Genomic DNA, 16,230 nt, shown 5'->3' with positions numbered 1-16,230 from the left:
CTGGCTTTGTTTTATAGCCTGCTGTGTGTACAGCACTGCTACTGCAGATCCACTCCTAACCATCTGACATGAACACACACACACACACAGAATTTGATGTCATCTTTACCCTCCATTGATATAATAAGAGATGTCACATTTTCAATACCTGGATTTAGTCCTTTTTTTTGGGTGAAAAATATGTATTACTGTGCCTCAGTCAAATAGTTACCTTTTTGATCCTTGTAGTTGCAACCTGGAATCACACTAACTTTGAAGTGTTGTTTGTTTAGATTTCTGTGTTTTTTTAGTGGTCTGTCTGTATGCAGCAACATGTGGTTGGACATGTCATCACTTTCACTTCAACCTTGTAAGTTTGTAAGCATAGGCAGTGCCCAGGATTAGCTTTTTGTGTGTGATTGTTGTTAGAATTTATCAGGTACGTATGTCAACAGAAACACCAACTATAGGCTATAACAAAGCACGTTCACTCTGTCTCGGCGAGCATATATACCTCTGCCATAGCAACCTGGAGAGAAAGCCGTTTTCGTTTCTTAGAAGGTGAAATATTTTCAGAGTGGACCCAGCCTTCTATTATTTGAACCATTTATGGCTCGTTATCCTTGTAGTCTCTCTAGGCAGACGGGTTGCCTCCCACATTAACAATGTTCCGACATGCACTTCTGCACAGACACAAAGCATCGGTTGGCATAGGTGGAATTGGATGAGCAAAATCTGTCTTATCCGTTTGTGCCCTGATGTACACATCCCCACTGGACACACAACGGAGTGTATTTAGCTTGTTTGAGTTGTTTGCATGAGCCATGACAACTAACATTGTTGTTACAAGCTTTCAACCACCGAATGGCTGTCGCTATAATTAGTTGAACGATCTGCGTCTGAAATTGTGTCCTCTGTCCATGTTTTTGAGGGGATTCTTTTGTTCAAGAGCACAATTCCTGCTCACATTTTTAAGCCCCACCTACCCAAATTCGTGATTTATTGGGAGAGTTGTCTGTTGGAAGAGCACTCTCCCTGGAAGATTTTTTTCAAAGTTGCCAAGACAATCCCCCATGTCCCCGTTTCCGAGACTAGTATCTTTGGCCATGCTTCTGTGGAGGATGATACTGTGCTGCCTGGAGTGAAAGTATTCCAATATTCAGCGAAAAAAGGCCCGGCAGTCATCCACACAAACACTGTCCTCTGCTCAGTGTAAACATGCACTGTCAATCAGAGGAGATAAGTAATAAGTCGAGTTCCTATAGTTTGCCAAGCTTAGGACCTTGTAATGGATAGAAAATATTGCCTCCAGCATGAGCAGTTGAGAGTCGATATCAGAACCAAGTAGAAGTCCTTTTTGGATATTGTTGCTTTACATAATTACCCCTGATCTTTGCTTTACTGTTATCCGTTATTTTAAAACATGCTTCTATGCCATTTCTAAATTGCATACACTTTTATGTTAAATAGAGCTATCTGTCTCAGCAAGAAGAAAAATATAATCACCCGTGTTTTATTCATGTGGTTTTCTCTTCTAATGCTTCTTCAGAAAGTTGTTATGTTGAGATGAGGATTCTTTATCTCCGGGGTCATCAGTAACTTAGCTGGCTTTGCACCTCGGCAGTGGGTCTGCAAAGTCCCAGTGGAAAGCAGCATGAATGATCACTTGATGAATCATGACCCCTCGTTCGGAATTTAAGATATATCTCTGTCTTTGCTCTTCTGAAGGGCAACTTTGAATCCCACAGTGTGGTAGTGCTGCTGTCTGTATATCACAAGGAAACAAGGTCAAGCTGACAACAAAGGGAGTAGAATATTGTTATAGAATGTCATTGCCTTTGTCTGAATGTGAAACCGCTTTCCGAATGTTCTCAATCAATACATTGTCTCGGAGTATAATATAGTCTCAATTAGCATTAAGTGGCATAACACTTTCAGAATTGTTATGCTTGTTGTAAACTGCAGATATACAACATTATTTCACTTAACGAACATAAGATCACTCTGCTTAAAAATCAGTATTCTGAAATGAACAGGGCATTTTCTTATTCTATTCACTAGGACTTGAACTCATTAAGTTAAAAAAAAAAAAAAAAAGAAATCCCATATGAATGTGCACCCACTCCATATCAGGTGCTTCTCATAAGGTCCCTCATTATTGGCCCTTCTCTGTTCCCCAGCTTTCTGATTAGAACCACAGACAGGTAGCTGTCAATCAGGCTATGTAGATCAGAGCAGAAGCTATACAAACACCATGTAATTGGTTTTATTAATCAAATATATCTGAGGACAAGTACTCATGCTGGATGTGAAGGCTTTTTTTATTTACAGAGAACCTCCAGCGTCTTCCTCCTTTGATCTGTGAATTGCTGGTAACGCTTGATTTCCCCCTGAATGGGAACCAGTCTGCAACACTGTCCTCTCTCATTGCAGTATCTTCTCCGAGTGCACTGGGTAATGCAACAACATGATTTTCTGCCCTAAGAAACCTACATATAAGCCCCCCCCCTAGAATGTAATAGCTTTTTTTTTTCTCCATCTGAAAAAAAATAAAAATGTATTTTCATGTTAGTTATTTTGGGAGTAAGTGTGGCGATGCACTTCGGTGGAATCCAAGAGTTCACTTCAACTCAGTTGTAGTGGCTCATTGTGGGAATCTCTGCTCTTTTGAAAACCTATTGAGACATTTTGAGAAAGCATATCATTTTGCCAATACAAGTTTTATTTTCAGTGATGGTCAAAAAGCAGGTGGTCCATGTGCCACAGGAGGCAGTTTATATTTTTGTGTAAATTCACTCAGTACTCTGTACCACACCAACCACACACCTGTCAAATCGTCAGTTGACTTTTTGTTTTCAGAAGGCAGCTAATGCCCCTTTTATATCTTCCGTCTATAGTAACCACCCACTTGGACCATGAAGAGCGATTTGATCTGTACTAAATATATAAACTCAGTAAAAAAAGAAACGTTCCTTTTTCAGGACCTTGTCTTTCAAAGACCATTCGTAAAAATCCATATAACTTCACAGATCTTCATTATAAAGGGTTTAAACTCTGTTTCCCATGCTTGTTCAATGAACCATAAACAATTAATGAACATGCACCTGTGGAACGGTCGTTAAGACACTAACAGATTACAGACGGTGGGCAATTAAGGTCACAGTTATGAAAATTTAGGACACTAAAGAGACCTTTCTACTGACTCTGAAAAACACCAAAAGAAAGATGCCCAGGGTCCTTGCTCATCTGCATGAACGTGCCTTAGGCATGCTGCAAGGAGGCATGAGGACTGCAGATGTGGCCAGGGCAATAAATTGCAATGTCCATACTGTGAGACACCTAAGACAGAACTACAGGGAGACAGGACGGACAGCTGATCGTCCTCGCTGTGGCAGACCACGTGTAACAATACCTGCACAGGATCGGTACATCCGAACATCACACCTGCGGGACAGGTACAGGATGGCAACAACTGCCCGAGTTACACCAGGAACGCACAATCCCTCGATCAGTGCTGACAGAGGCTGGACTGAGGGCTTGTAGGCCTGTTGTAAGGCAGGTCCTCACCAGACATCACCATCAACAACGTCGCCTATGGGCACAAACCCACCGTCGCTGGATCAGACAGGACTGTCAAAAATTGCTCTTCACTGACAAGTCGCGGTTTTGTCTCTCCAGGGGGGATGGTCGGATTCACGTTTATCGTCGAAGGAATGAGCGTTACACCGAGGCCTGTACTCTGGCGCGGGATCGATTTGGAGGTGGAGGTTCCGTCATGGTCTGGGGCGGTGTGTCACAGCATCATCGGACTGAGCTTGTTGTCATTGCAGGCAATCTCACCGCTGTGCGTTACAGGGAAGAGATCCTCCTCCCTCATGTGGTACCCTTCCTGCAGGCTCATCCTGATATGACCCTCCAGCATGACAATGCCACAGCCATGCTGCTCGTTCTGTGCGTGATTTCATGCAAGACAGGAATGTCAGTGTTCTGCCAGGGCCATTCCCCCCCAGAAATGTCCGGGAACATGCAGGTGCCTCGGTGGAAGAGTGAGGTAACATCTCACAGCAATAACAGGACAATCTAGTGCAGTTCATGAGGAGGAGATGCACTGCAGTACCTAATGCAGCTGGTGGCCACACCAGATACTGACTTACTTTTGCCCCCCCCCTTTGTTCAGGGACACATTATTCCATTTCTGTTAGTCACATCTTTGTGGAACTTGTTCAATTTATGTCTCAGTTGTTAAATCTTATGTTCATACAACTATTTACACATGTTAAGTTTGGTGAAAATAAACACAGTTGACAGTGAGAGGACATTTCTTTTTTTTGCTGAGTTTAGTAAGACTGCTATTAAAAGCCTCAAACTTTGAATGGTTTCCATGTGACCTATTTCCACTTTATAATATAAAAAGAAAACACAGTCAGCTCATGCCTTAGAAGGCTGAATGGTATTTTGTAGACTGTGGTGTTGGTATTAGCTCAGTCTTGTTGAGTAGTCGAAGGGAGATGGTAGCAGAGCACAAACTGAAGGCCCCATGGTGCACGCTAGATGAATGCCTGCAGTCTCCAGAGAGAGTGGGAGATTGCTGTTGTCTTTTTGAAGGATGAGTAAGTTTTTCGCACGCTCAGTTCAATTTTGTTCACTCACAGTCTAAAAGTAGAAGTTATCTTTCCAGAAATGAAGAATTGAGAGTTTTGGTGTAAGTGTTGTAGCTTTTAAATATGTTTGTTCCCCAAAAAGGTGAAGATGAACAAAATGTAGTTCAGGAAATTAGAAGTGTTAACGATTGGCTGATGACGGACGGCAACAAGATGGCATGTTGAATGACTTGTTTTGTTGTTTGTAGAGAATTAGTTGCACTTTGACAATACAATTTTTCTATTGGTCCCTGTACTGCTTTAATGGTTAACTCTGTGTTGTAGATGAGTATGAAAGATTAAGTCTCTGTCGTCCCGACTATCAGGTCTCAGTATAAACAGAGACAGATCGATAGGATTATGCCCCTGCAAGAAAGCTAAGAAGGCTTAACCTTTAAATTGATCATTGATTTTGCCCCCTTTCATTTCAGTCAAATTATTAGAATTGTATGTCCAAGTCAGTTTTAAACCATATTCCTAATGTCTGCAAATGTCATAGAGGGGAGTAGTCAAGAGAATCTAATGTTGGGTTTAATATCTGGATCGCTTTATTGCTTATCTGATTCGGTTAAGAGTGGTCTTGTCTCAGAGGGTTGATAATGTCATGCATGTGCTGGGATCGGACTTGTCCACACTTTTTTATATAGGAACATGTGCATGATTAGCTATGACCTTGAAACCTTGACCCCAAATAATGGGCAGCAGGTAGCCTAGTGCTTAGAGTGTTTGGCCAGTAACCGAAAATGTGTTTGTTCACCTTGTCGGCTCGGGTATTTGAACCATCTATCGATGTGCCCTTGAGCAAGGCACTTAACTCTAATTTGCTCCAGGGACGCCGTACTACTATGGCTGACCCTGTAAAACAACACATTTCACTGCACCTATCCGGTGTAGGGTGCCTTCAGAAAGTATTCTTACCCCTTGACTTATTACACATTTTGTTGTGTTACAGCCTGAATTCAAAATTGATTAAATATATTTTTTTCCTCACCCATCTACACACTATAAATACCCCATAACGACAAAGTGAAAACATGTTTTCTGAAATTTTAGCAAATGTATTGAAAATGAAATACAGAAATACATTTACATAATTATTCACATCCCTGAGTCAATACATTGTAGAAGCACCTTTTGGCAGCGATTACAGCTGTGAGTCTTTTTGGGTAAGTCTCTAAGAGCTTTCCAAACCTGGATTGTGCAACATTTGCCCATTTATTCTTTTCAAAATCCTTCAAGCTCTGTCAAAGTGGAACATTCACTGTCTTCTTGGTAAGCAACTCCAGTGTAGATTTGGCCTTGTGTTTTAGGTTATTGTCCTGCTGAAAGGTGAATTAATCTCCCAGTGTCTGGTGGAATGCAGACTGAACAACATTTTTCTCTAGGATTTTGCCTGTGCTTAACTCCATTCCGTTTCCCTTTTATCCTGAAAAACTCCCCTGTCCTTGAATTTGCCTCAAACATAACACTTTGTATTCAGGACAAAAAGTTAATTGCTTTACCATATTTTTTGCAGTATTACTTTAGTGCCTTGTTGCAGTTTTCTCCTACTGTATCACAGCCATTAAACTCTGTAACTGTTTTAAAGTCAACATTGGCCTCATGGTGAAATCCCTGAGCGGTTTCCTTCCTTTCGGACAACTGAGTTCGGAAGGACACCTGTATCTTTGTAGTGACTGAGTGTGTTGATACACCATCTAAAGTGTTATTAGTAACTTCACCATGCGCCATGATATTCAATGTCTGCTTTTTTTTTTACCCAGGAATAGGTGCCCTTCTTTGCAAGGCATTGGAAAACTTCCCTGGACTTTGGTTGAATCTGTTTGAAATTCACTGCTCGACTGAGGGACCTTACAGATAATTGTAGGTGTGGGGTACAGAGATAGACATGAAATAATTATGTTAAACACTATTATTGCACACAGAGTGAGTCCATGCAACTTATGTGACTTGTTAAGTACAGTTTTACTCCTAAGCTTATTTAGGGGGTGAATACTTATTGACTCAAGACATTTCCGCTTTTCATGTTTTAATTAATTTGTAAAGATTTCAAAAAGACCATTCCAATTTGGCATTATGGGGTATGTGTAGGCCAACGACAACATTTTTCAATTTAATACATTTTCAATTCAGGCTGGAACACAGAAAATTGTAGAAAAAGTCAATGCTTTCTGAAGGCATCTTTTTATTGTTTTGCCAGCTCCTGTAATAATGATCTGTACACTGTAGCTTTTGTTTATTGTACAGTAGTAAAATGAGCTCCAAATGAGATCCCAGTGGATATCTGTGGCTTTCCAAATGGAGTTAATCAATAAGATGTCTAGCGTATCCACACGCCAACTTAACACTAAAGCCAAGCATGTAATAAAAATCAAATACGTATTGTCATTAATATCTATAGTAGATAACCCAACCCAAATGTCTTCCCTCTTTTTGACTTTTGTTTCGGTTCCAGCTGCCACACATTGGCTGCGTTTACACATGCAGCCCAATTCTAGGGCTGGGCGATATGGGAAAATATCATATCAGGGTATTTAAAAAGAAATTGGACGGTATTTGATGGTTATTTGATGTTTTTTAATAATAAAAGTTCTAAATTTGCTTCATGAGTAGTGCATGACCCTAAAGTGACAACCGATACATTCTAAGTGATTTCAATGGCCCTTTCTCCATTCTGATTGTTATATACTGGTCAATGAAACTCCAACCAAAAATACTTTTTAGCATTTTCATACATTTCTGCATTTCTTGCACTAATTTGAGATAATTTCCTCACTGCCACGTAGTGTTGCACGATATGGGCAAACAACCTGGACCTTATTTTGAACGAAATGTTGCGATTTGACTTGTGATTTAGAGCAAAACACTTGGGTGAACAGTTGGAATATAATAGTGAGCACTTTCAATACAGGGTTGCCAGGGAGGAGTTGAGACAGGGTAGGAACGAAAGTGTTGACAAGTGTCTCCTAGGGGACCCTATAATCTTTGGCTACATTGAATGTTTTCTCTTAGCTACTTAGCTAACATATTCATGCTTCGTATATTCCTCTTTGATTTAGAAGATACTGTTGCACAAACAACATGCTGATTTAGGTCTACACCATCACTGGTATTATGAGGCTGTATCGCTAATTACGTTTGCTCTCACTCAGTACATTTATTCGCTAGCCAGCTAACTAGCAATTAGCATTAGCGGCTAACAAGCTTTAGGCCCAACTTGCTAAGAAAAGACAAACTAGCTGTTTGCAGATGTAAGAAACACAAACGACTACTGTTATTATAGAATGCTAGTGAGTTTATATTAAGAAGAAAATGGAAAACAGCATCGTTGTCATCAACATTGTTGCATGTGCTACATTGACCATGCAGACAACACAAGTGTCTCGTGGTCGAGGAACAACAAATGCGCTCCTTGAGTGACAGGGAGCGGTGCTAGGTCTGTGTGGAAAGCAGCATGGAGAGCGAGAGAGATGACTCAAGTAGCGAGGTAAACTATAAAAATCGATGTTACACACAGCGTATTCCATATAACAAACCAAACGATCAAATACCATTTATAGAAGGTAAAGTAAAAACCCAAACCGGTCCGTGCATCAATACCATTATATCGTAAAATACGGTATACCGCCCAGCCCTACCCAATTCTGATCTTTTTTTTCACTAATTGTCCTTTTGACCAATCAGATCAGCTCTGAAAAGATCTGATGTGATTGGTAAATGGGCCAATTAGCTCCTGAGTAGCGCTGCGGTCTAAGGCACTGCGTCTCAGTGCTAGAGGCATCACTACAGACACCCTGGTTCGAATCCAGGCTGTACCACAACCGGACGTGATTTGGAGTCTCATAGGGCGGCGCACAATTGGCCCAGCGTTGTTTAGGGTTTGGCCTGTGTAAGCCATCATTGTAAATAAGAGTTTGTCTTTAACTGACTTGCCCAGTTAAATAAAGGTTTTAAAAAAATATATATTTTAGAAAAAAGATATGAGTTAGGCTGCCTGTATAAACACAGCGCTTGACAGCTAATTAAAACTAAGGCAAACATGGGTTTCAGGTTCATACAGCCTATAATTCTTCATTATCTCCCCTCAGCAGGCATTAACCCTGAAGGGGAGGAGAAATTGTTGCCCAATGCCCATCGTTGTCAGCTGCTTTCCCACTCATTTCTTCTGACGTAAAAGATATATCCTTAATAGGATGGAGGTGTGACCTTTGAGAAAACAGTGAAAAGTCACATTTCTCATCAATCATCGCTTGGGACGGTTGAGGCGGTTGTCATGGGTGACATTACCCTGTGATGTTCAAAACAGCAGTGATTGTCTTCATCTATGGAACTTATATGTTTGTCTTTATCTATAGGACTTTGTCTTCACATAGAGAATGCATACAGAGCTTTAAATCAGCTGTCAGTTTTGGCCTCTAGATGTTTGATTAACAAACACATTGAGCATCACTCAACCAACAATCCTCTAAACAGCCAGCACTACAGATGTAGGGTCATAATTTGATCAGCCTGGTGCAGGAGAATGTTCCAGCAATGCAGGAATTGTAAAACTTGTAGTGTATTTGCGGTTTAAAAAAGCTTCTGAAGTTTGTAATTTCCACTTTGAAATTTCAGACTTGATTCACTTACAAAAAATGTATCAAGCCCTACAAAAATGCTCCTTTAATTATAATCCACATAATAATTCACATTTCCATTTGCTGCAGGATTATTTGTAGCTCAGAATTCTGAACAATATATATATATTTTTTAATTATCTGTGAAAGTATTAAAATCGACAGAGAACCTTTTCATAAAAATGTTGCTCAAAACCATAATAAACTTATCTCTTGCAGGTGCTGGCATTGTGGCCAAGAAGAAAGATATGCTTTTTGATCAAGAAGAAACAACATAGGTAAGTCTTGATCTTCCTTGTTTCTTGTTTTACCATCTGAATATAATTCTTGATGCCAGCCTTGCCAGGGGTCCCCAAAATGTTTTGGCCCACAACCCCAGTTTGTATCTGAAAATTCTCGCAACCCCAACCATGTGAAAAAAAAATTATGTAATTAACAGCCAATGCTTACTTTTACTTTTCTAACAACATTTTTTTTAACAGCCAATCATGCTGTATACTTTTAATGTGGGCCTATGACAGTCAATTGCAAATTAGTCTGACAGAATTTCTTATCTCACCACCACTAAGAGATGGGTGTGCTTGATGCATGTCACGTCGGAGCTTCTCAGAGGCAGTGCGCCTCATCTCTCCTGTCACATCCAACCTCGATCAATATTTTTTTAATGCAGACGGGAGCACTGAATCAGCGTACGATGAGTTTTAGTTCTTGGAGGGAGACAGCACAGTATTCCCTTTTGAGTCAGGAACTCCTCCATAGTGACCCGTAAATGCGTTGGCTGCAACATTCAGTCACTTGACAGCTCGATCAGCTGTTCGATTTCACTTACCGGCATGTCAACTAAGCCAGGATCACAGTGAAACAGATTTGGTCAATCATCTGTCACATTTTTGGGTATTTCCGCTGCATGCCCGTGTTCAGTTCAGTAAGTCTGTTACATAGACAAGGAGACACATTTATTTTCACACAAAGTCTCTTTTTTACATCCATTGCGAATGACAATCCTCTCTGAATTAAAACAAATTTCCAAAACTCCCCCTTGATAACCACCAAGCTTCATTGTGAAATTGAACACTGTCATGCTCTGATCACATATCTCCACGTAGTTTAGCGAACAGGTGTGAGCAATGTAGTTTACAGTCAACGTTACCTGCTGCTTTTCTCAGAGTTCTGCACTCAGCTATTTTGCCGCCAGTTGCTCTTGGTTTATCCATTATAGCTCAGTGGGTGTATCATACAATGCGTCCATATGGCAGAGATAGACACATTCATAACTAGAGTGCAGAGGCCTGCCCACCGTCCCACCATAGATGGAGCCCCATCCTGTGCAAAAGCCCACCATTCAATCCCATTGAATCTGTTTTTCGTCAATACAGCCACGCAGCACACTGAAAATCCCCTGTGCCGTTGAATGCTTGAGAATCGTGAGACGGAACAATATGTCCTCGTGAATAACATCCCCCGACGTGTGGCGAACAAAAGTCAATGCATGGGCATCTCGGCCCTGACAGCTAACGTCCATTTGGAGAGCATGAGGTGGGGAGTTTTTGAGTCGTTCAGTAGAAATTTCCTCTTGATTTCTAGTTATAGCCTAAATTCTTAGTTTCATAGTGTTATTTGACAAAGGTATTGATGTGAGTTTCTGTACCTCTGCCTGCTTCTCCACGCATGGTTTTCACCATATCAATTGCGGCCAGTAATATCAAAGTCTCTGCAATAGTGTGTGGTTTCATATCATAGTGGGCCTAGCCATTTACCATGGGAATGATTCAAGTGCAACGGTCAAGTGCGGCCTTTTCCCACAATCTAAGGGCACTCTGGTTGAATTTTTACTTTTAGATTTTTAAGGTTAACCACATTACAATGATTTTGAGAGACAAAGACTATATTTTAATATATATATATTTTTTTTACCAGGATTTTGGAAATTCTTCCACGACCCCAATTTTCATATCAGGCGACCCCACGTGGGGTCGCGATCCCTCGTTTCGGAACCGCTGGGTTATGCTCATGTCATTGTTTGAACTCCATCCAGGATGTCTCATTGTTTATGTAGAATTTGATATCTTTTGTATCATATTTTATAAATCCTTATGTATATGACCACTGGTGGAGCGAAATCAAGAGCCAGGGCTCTCCGAATCTGTCTACTAGCTATATGTTAAGACTTCAATTGTCAGCAACAATAGACATCCAGCACCAACCTGTTGTTTCCCCTGTGAAAGATAATGGAGTGATGGGTTCGTCCCTCATCACAGAGGACAAGTGACCTTGAATGGTGAGGGCGGGAGGCCAGGCACGAGACAAGTGGACTGGAAGAGGGGACGTTGAGGAGAGTGTGAATTCAGATATAGTAAGAGCAGTCGACCACCTCTACTTCTCACTCTGGCGGTTTGGAGTGCTCCGAGCACATTGCTGGACCCGTGTTAATGATGTCCTATTGCTTATATCTGTGGCATACAAGTGTGCATTTTTTTTTGCCCAGTGCTAAAACTTAGCCCAGGGTTAACAAATGCTTATGTGAACACAGGCTAAGCTAGCCTAGGGCCAGTCTAGCCTGGGGCTCAGTACAATGTAGTGTGAAAAGTCCTTTTAATTGAATTCTCAAGTGTCACGGAAACGCCTATGAACATGATGTAGACGTTATCCTGAAAACTCATGTTCTGGGAAGATATACTGAAAACACACATACAGGTATATTCTGAAGACATAGAAAAAAAGAAACATATAAATTAGCACAGACCAACCACCGTGAGCCCTATCTAACCCTTCACAGGGTCAAAGTTCAGTAAAGATTTAGACGCTAGCTATAGGAGGAATAGTACTGTGCTCTGAGCTGTTCGCAGCACCATTCTATACAGTGCGGGCAGGGTTGCTATACAACATAAAACGATGTAGATTGCTCCTTTTTAACACACATTAATATTCATGGTGAATTGATGGGCTTTGCCATTTAGATTGAGCGGGGCCGTAAAGGTGTCTAAGTAAGCAGGTCGTAAATATATTGCTAAAAAAAAATCCACAAAATCTGTCAGCTGCCACCACTGCATTTATAGAAGTGCTGCTGCCTTGTAATGGGGGACCTTGGGTGTCCTTCCACTTCACTTGTAATTAGTTCTATTAGTGCAAGTTCCCCAGAACGGCTACTGGCCCTGTATGTCTTGGGTCGCTCGGGGTACCACTGACTGGCAGCTCAGGCAGGTGGTAGTAATCTCCAGTAATCACCTTCTCACAGTTTCTCTGGAAACAGCAGATATAATGACTTTGGGCTTTTCAAAACTTCAGACACACATTTTTTTTTTATACACTCGCTCCATCGTTGCCATGACGAAAGTGAATAGTCGTCTGGGTTTTTTGGCGTACTTGTGCTCTTACCTGAGGATTCAAAGACTCAGACTGAGAGTCCTGTTGGCTGGTCGTATTTTAAAGACGCTGTAAATAAATGTGGATCTTTCCAAATGATCTCTCCTGAGGAGCGTGTAAAGAGGCAGGTTTTAAAGATATTCCCCCGACCCCGAAAAAGGACGGAACACAACGAAACGTAACAGATGAATGACACTTACACATCTAGGATCTTAATTTGAGCCAGTTTGCTACACCAGGAAATGCTTATGTGGATTATAATTAATGATATTGTAGGGCTTGATAAATGTTTTGTTAGGGAAAATCAAGTCTAACATTTTTAAAGTGGAAATTAGAGTAACAAATGGTGATCAAATTAAAATTCTACATCTGTACTCACACCTACCCTCACCTTCATATCCATTGTGAAATTTCCTTTGTCCCTTTTATTATGCTTGATATGCAGCCACGAATCACGCTAGATTTACTGTAGGCTGTCACCGAATGTACACAAATTTCATAACATACGGTACATATGAACTCCCAACACATTGTCAGTGGAGACCAAGGCAAAAATAAGTCACAACTTACACACAACTCCACAGTAACTTTGTAGTGACATTTGGAAGCAGTGTGTGTGTGTGTGTGTGTGTGTGTGTGTGTGTGTGTGTGTGTGTGGTGTGTGTGTGTGTGTGTGTGTGTGTGTGTGTGTGGGGGGGCGCGCCTGCTGTAGCCAGCTCCTGCCTCAAGGGCACCTAACTGCCACCGGAGAAGGAGCAATTAGCACAGTTCTAATGGACCCCAGAGCCAGAGCCCGCCTCGCAATCCTCCACAGGCGTCATCTCTCTCCAGCAGACCTACACTAACTAAGACGCAGGTTGAATCTCCGGGACAACAGGTGTTACTTGGAATGTGAAGAAAGAAATGTAGCCATCAACCAAATCACATTTTGGTGTGTACGGGAATGGCAGTGGGTGATAGTTGAACCACGAGAGTTGTTGAGTACGAGAGCGAGAGAGATACAGGAATCTGTGGACAGGTGGCCGGCGATGAGGGCCCCTGATACCGATGAGGGACTCTAAGCCCTGATCAGACCCTGATACCGTGATGGGATTTCAAGACCTTGATGTCTTCGGACCACTGTGGAGATTTGTTGTCTTAAGTACTGTACCGTATATGGGTGTTAACTTCACGTATAGACACAGTGTTCAATCACTACTGTCCCTCCTACAGCATAATAGCTTTGCACACAGCATTGTGTCTACATACTGTCATTGGGCTAAATACCCTTTATTAGGGATGTGGTATTATCCAATGACACAGTAGTAGCATATTTGTCACCACTTAACATACTGAGCGGTTTTACTTGAGGTCTGTCTGAGGCGAAGCATTGTAAGCACCATGGAGAGCTCCAACACGCACTCTTTGCTCCTGCCCTATGGCAAGTCTCACCTAACGCCATGGGTCAAAAGAAATGGCAGCGGTTACATGCTGGTGGTTCCGTACAGTAGCTACACATATTGAATTGTATTCTGTGTCCATTGAACTTGAGATGGACTAAATCCTTTGTGAAGCAATATGACATATTGTTGAACAGCTGCCATTTTATTTTTTATTTTTTTTGCTGTGGGTCTTTTGAAATGGAGAGTTGAGGGCTAAACGTATAGCGCAAAAGGCCCGAACATATGTATTTCATTAGCCTCAGGCTGTGATAAAGGGCCTGTGTGATCATATGGAATATATTCATATCAGTGTTTTTACACCTTTCAAGCATGAATCCACTAGCTTCTATGAGGGTGGATTGGTTTCTGTGTTAATTGAAAATGTGACATTTCAATTTCAGTATGTACATATACATTAGAAATGTGTACATATATCCATTACTACAGGGATATTTGCATATTAGGTCCACACGTTGCCTTATTATAATGTGAGGCAACAGTGCAGCCAGAACCCTGTGTGTTCATCTGCAAGGGGGAAAGCCATTGCAGAGAGGAGCTTTTAAAAGCTGGTACAAATGACCTACTAGTCTACCATTATTGCCATTCTCGCTTTCCAAATAACACATTCATTACTGCTGGCACAACAAACCCAGGCAGTCCAATTGAAGACGTCATTGAGGCCTGTATAATTTCAATAACCATGAGAAGAGTACATTTCGTCTCTGCGTTGGGCAGAGTCTGTCAAATCTTTATTGCCTGTCTGTAGATTGGCTCCTATAGTCTCTCTCTCTTGCTCTCACTCAATTCAATTCAATTTGCTGTATTGGCATGATGTAACAATGTGCATTTTGCCAAAGCTTATTTTGGATATTTACAAGATAAAAATGAGAATCAAAATTGTCAACGGGACAACAGTAACAACAATAACCAAGGGTCAAAATAACCATACATTCAACAATAACAATAAGCATGCAGTAGAGGACATGTGCAGGTTGATTGGTCTGTCAGACACTGTCCCTCAATTTATGGCAGGCAGCAATGTAGGGCGCTGCCAACCCTCAGCTCTCTGCGTCCTCCCCCAACAGGACGGGTAGCCTATCCTCATCAGAGAGGTCTTTGAAACCTTGAATAAGGGTTTGAAATTTAGGGAAATGACACTCTCTAATTGTTTTATATTTTTGACATTTTGTCAGGAAATGCAGCTCCGTCTCAGGTTCTGCTGTTGTGCAGTGGTTGCACAGCCTTTCCTCTACAGGGAGCCAGGTTTTCCTGTGTCTACCCTTCTCAATGACAAGGCTGTGCTCACTGAGCCTGTACTTTGTCAAGGTTTTTCTAAGGTTTTGATCAGTAACCATGGTCAAATATTTAGCCACGGTGTACTGTCGATTTAGGGCCAGATAGCACTGCATTTTGCTTTGTGCTTGTGTTTCCCAATAAGCAATGTAGTTTTGTTTTGACTGTGTTGTAATTTGGTTTATTTTGATTTAATTGGATGTTCTGGTCCTGAGGCTTCAGTTTGTTAGTAGAACAGGTTTGTGAACTCAGCCCCAGGACCAGCTGGATGAGGGGACTCTTTTCTTTGCTCAGCCCATGGTATTGCAGGGCTTGGTAATGATATGAGAGGGGGTCACTGTATTTTAGATGTTTCCAAAACTTAATTGCTCTTTTTAGAGTTTTTATTATTAGTGGATATTGGCCTAATTCTGCCCTGCATGCTCTCTCTCTCTCTCGCTCTCTCGCTCTCCCTCTCTCTCTTGCGCTCTCGCTCTCTCTCTTGCGCTCTCGCTCTCTCTCTTGCGCTCTCGCTCTCTCTCTCTTGCGCTCTCGCTCTCTCTCTCTTGCGCTCTCGCTCTCTCTCTCTTGCGCTCTCGCTCTCTCTCTCTTGCGCTCTCGCTCTCTCTCTCTTGCGCTCTCGCTCTCTCTCTCTTGCGCTCTCGCTCTCTCTCTTGCGCTCTCGCTCTCTCTCTTGCGCTCTCGCTCTCTCTCTTGCGCTCTCGCTCTCTCTCTCTTGCGCTCTCGCTCTCTCTCTCTCTTGCGCTCTCGCTCTCGCTCTCTTGCGCTCTCGCTCTCGCTCTCTTGCGCTCTCGCTCTCGCTCTCTTGCGCTCTCGCTCTCGCTCTCTTGCGCTCTCGCTCTCGCTTTCTCTCTCTTGCGCTCTCCTCTCGCTTGCGCTCTCTGCGCTCTCTCTCTTCTCTCGCTCTCTTTCTATCTC

General features: G+C 41.9%; 1 protein-coding gene across 1 annotated transcript in view; it reads left to right on the top strand.

The window, feature by feature from the left end:
- The window catches only part of pcdh15b (protocadherin-related 15b), a 204,932-nt gene that overhangs the window by 15,783 nt on the left and 172,919 nt on the right, over positions 1-16,230 (top strand). The window contains exon 2 of the mRNA XM_082970434.1: positions 9,455-9,513. The gene's annotated coding sequence lies outside the window, so the exon portion shown is untranslated. The remainder of the gene's footprint in view (positions 1-9,454; positions 9,514-16,230) is intronic.

Source organism: Salmo salar, chromosome 28 (genome assembly GCF_965601325.2).
Source record: "Salmo salar chromosome 28, fSalSal1, whole genome shotgun sequence".
In the NCBI taxonomy this organism is placed as follows: Eukaryota; Metazoa; Chordata; class Actinopteri; order Salmoniformes; family Salmonidae; genus Salmo; species Salmo salar.
The sequence above is the reverse complement of the archived record's forward strand: the minus strand, read 5'-3'. Positions and strand labels throughout refer to the sequence as shown.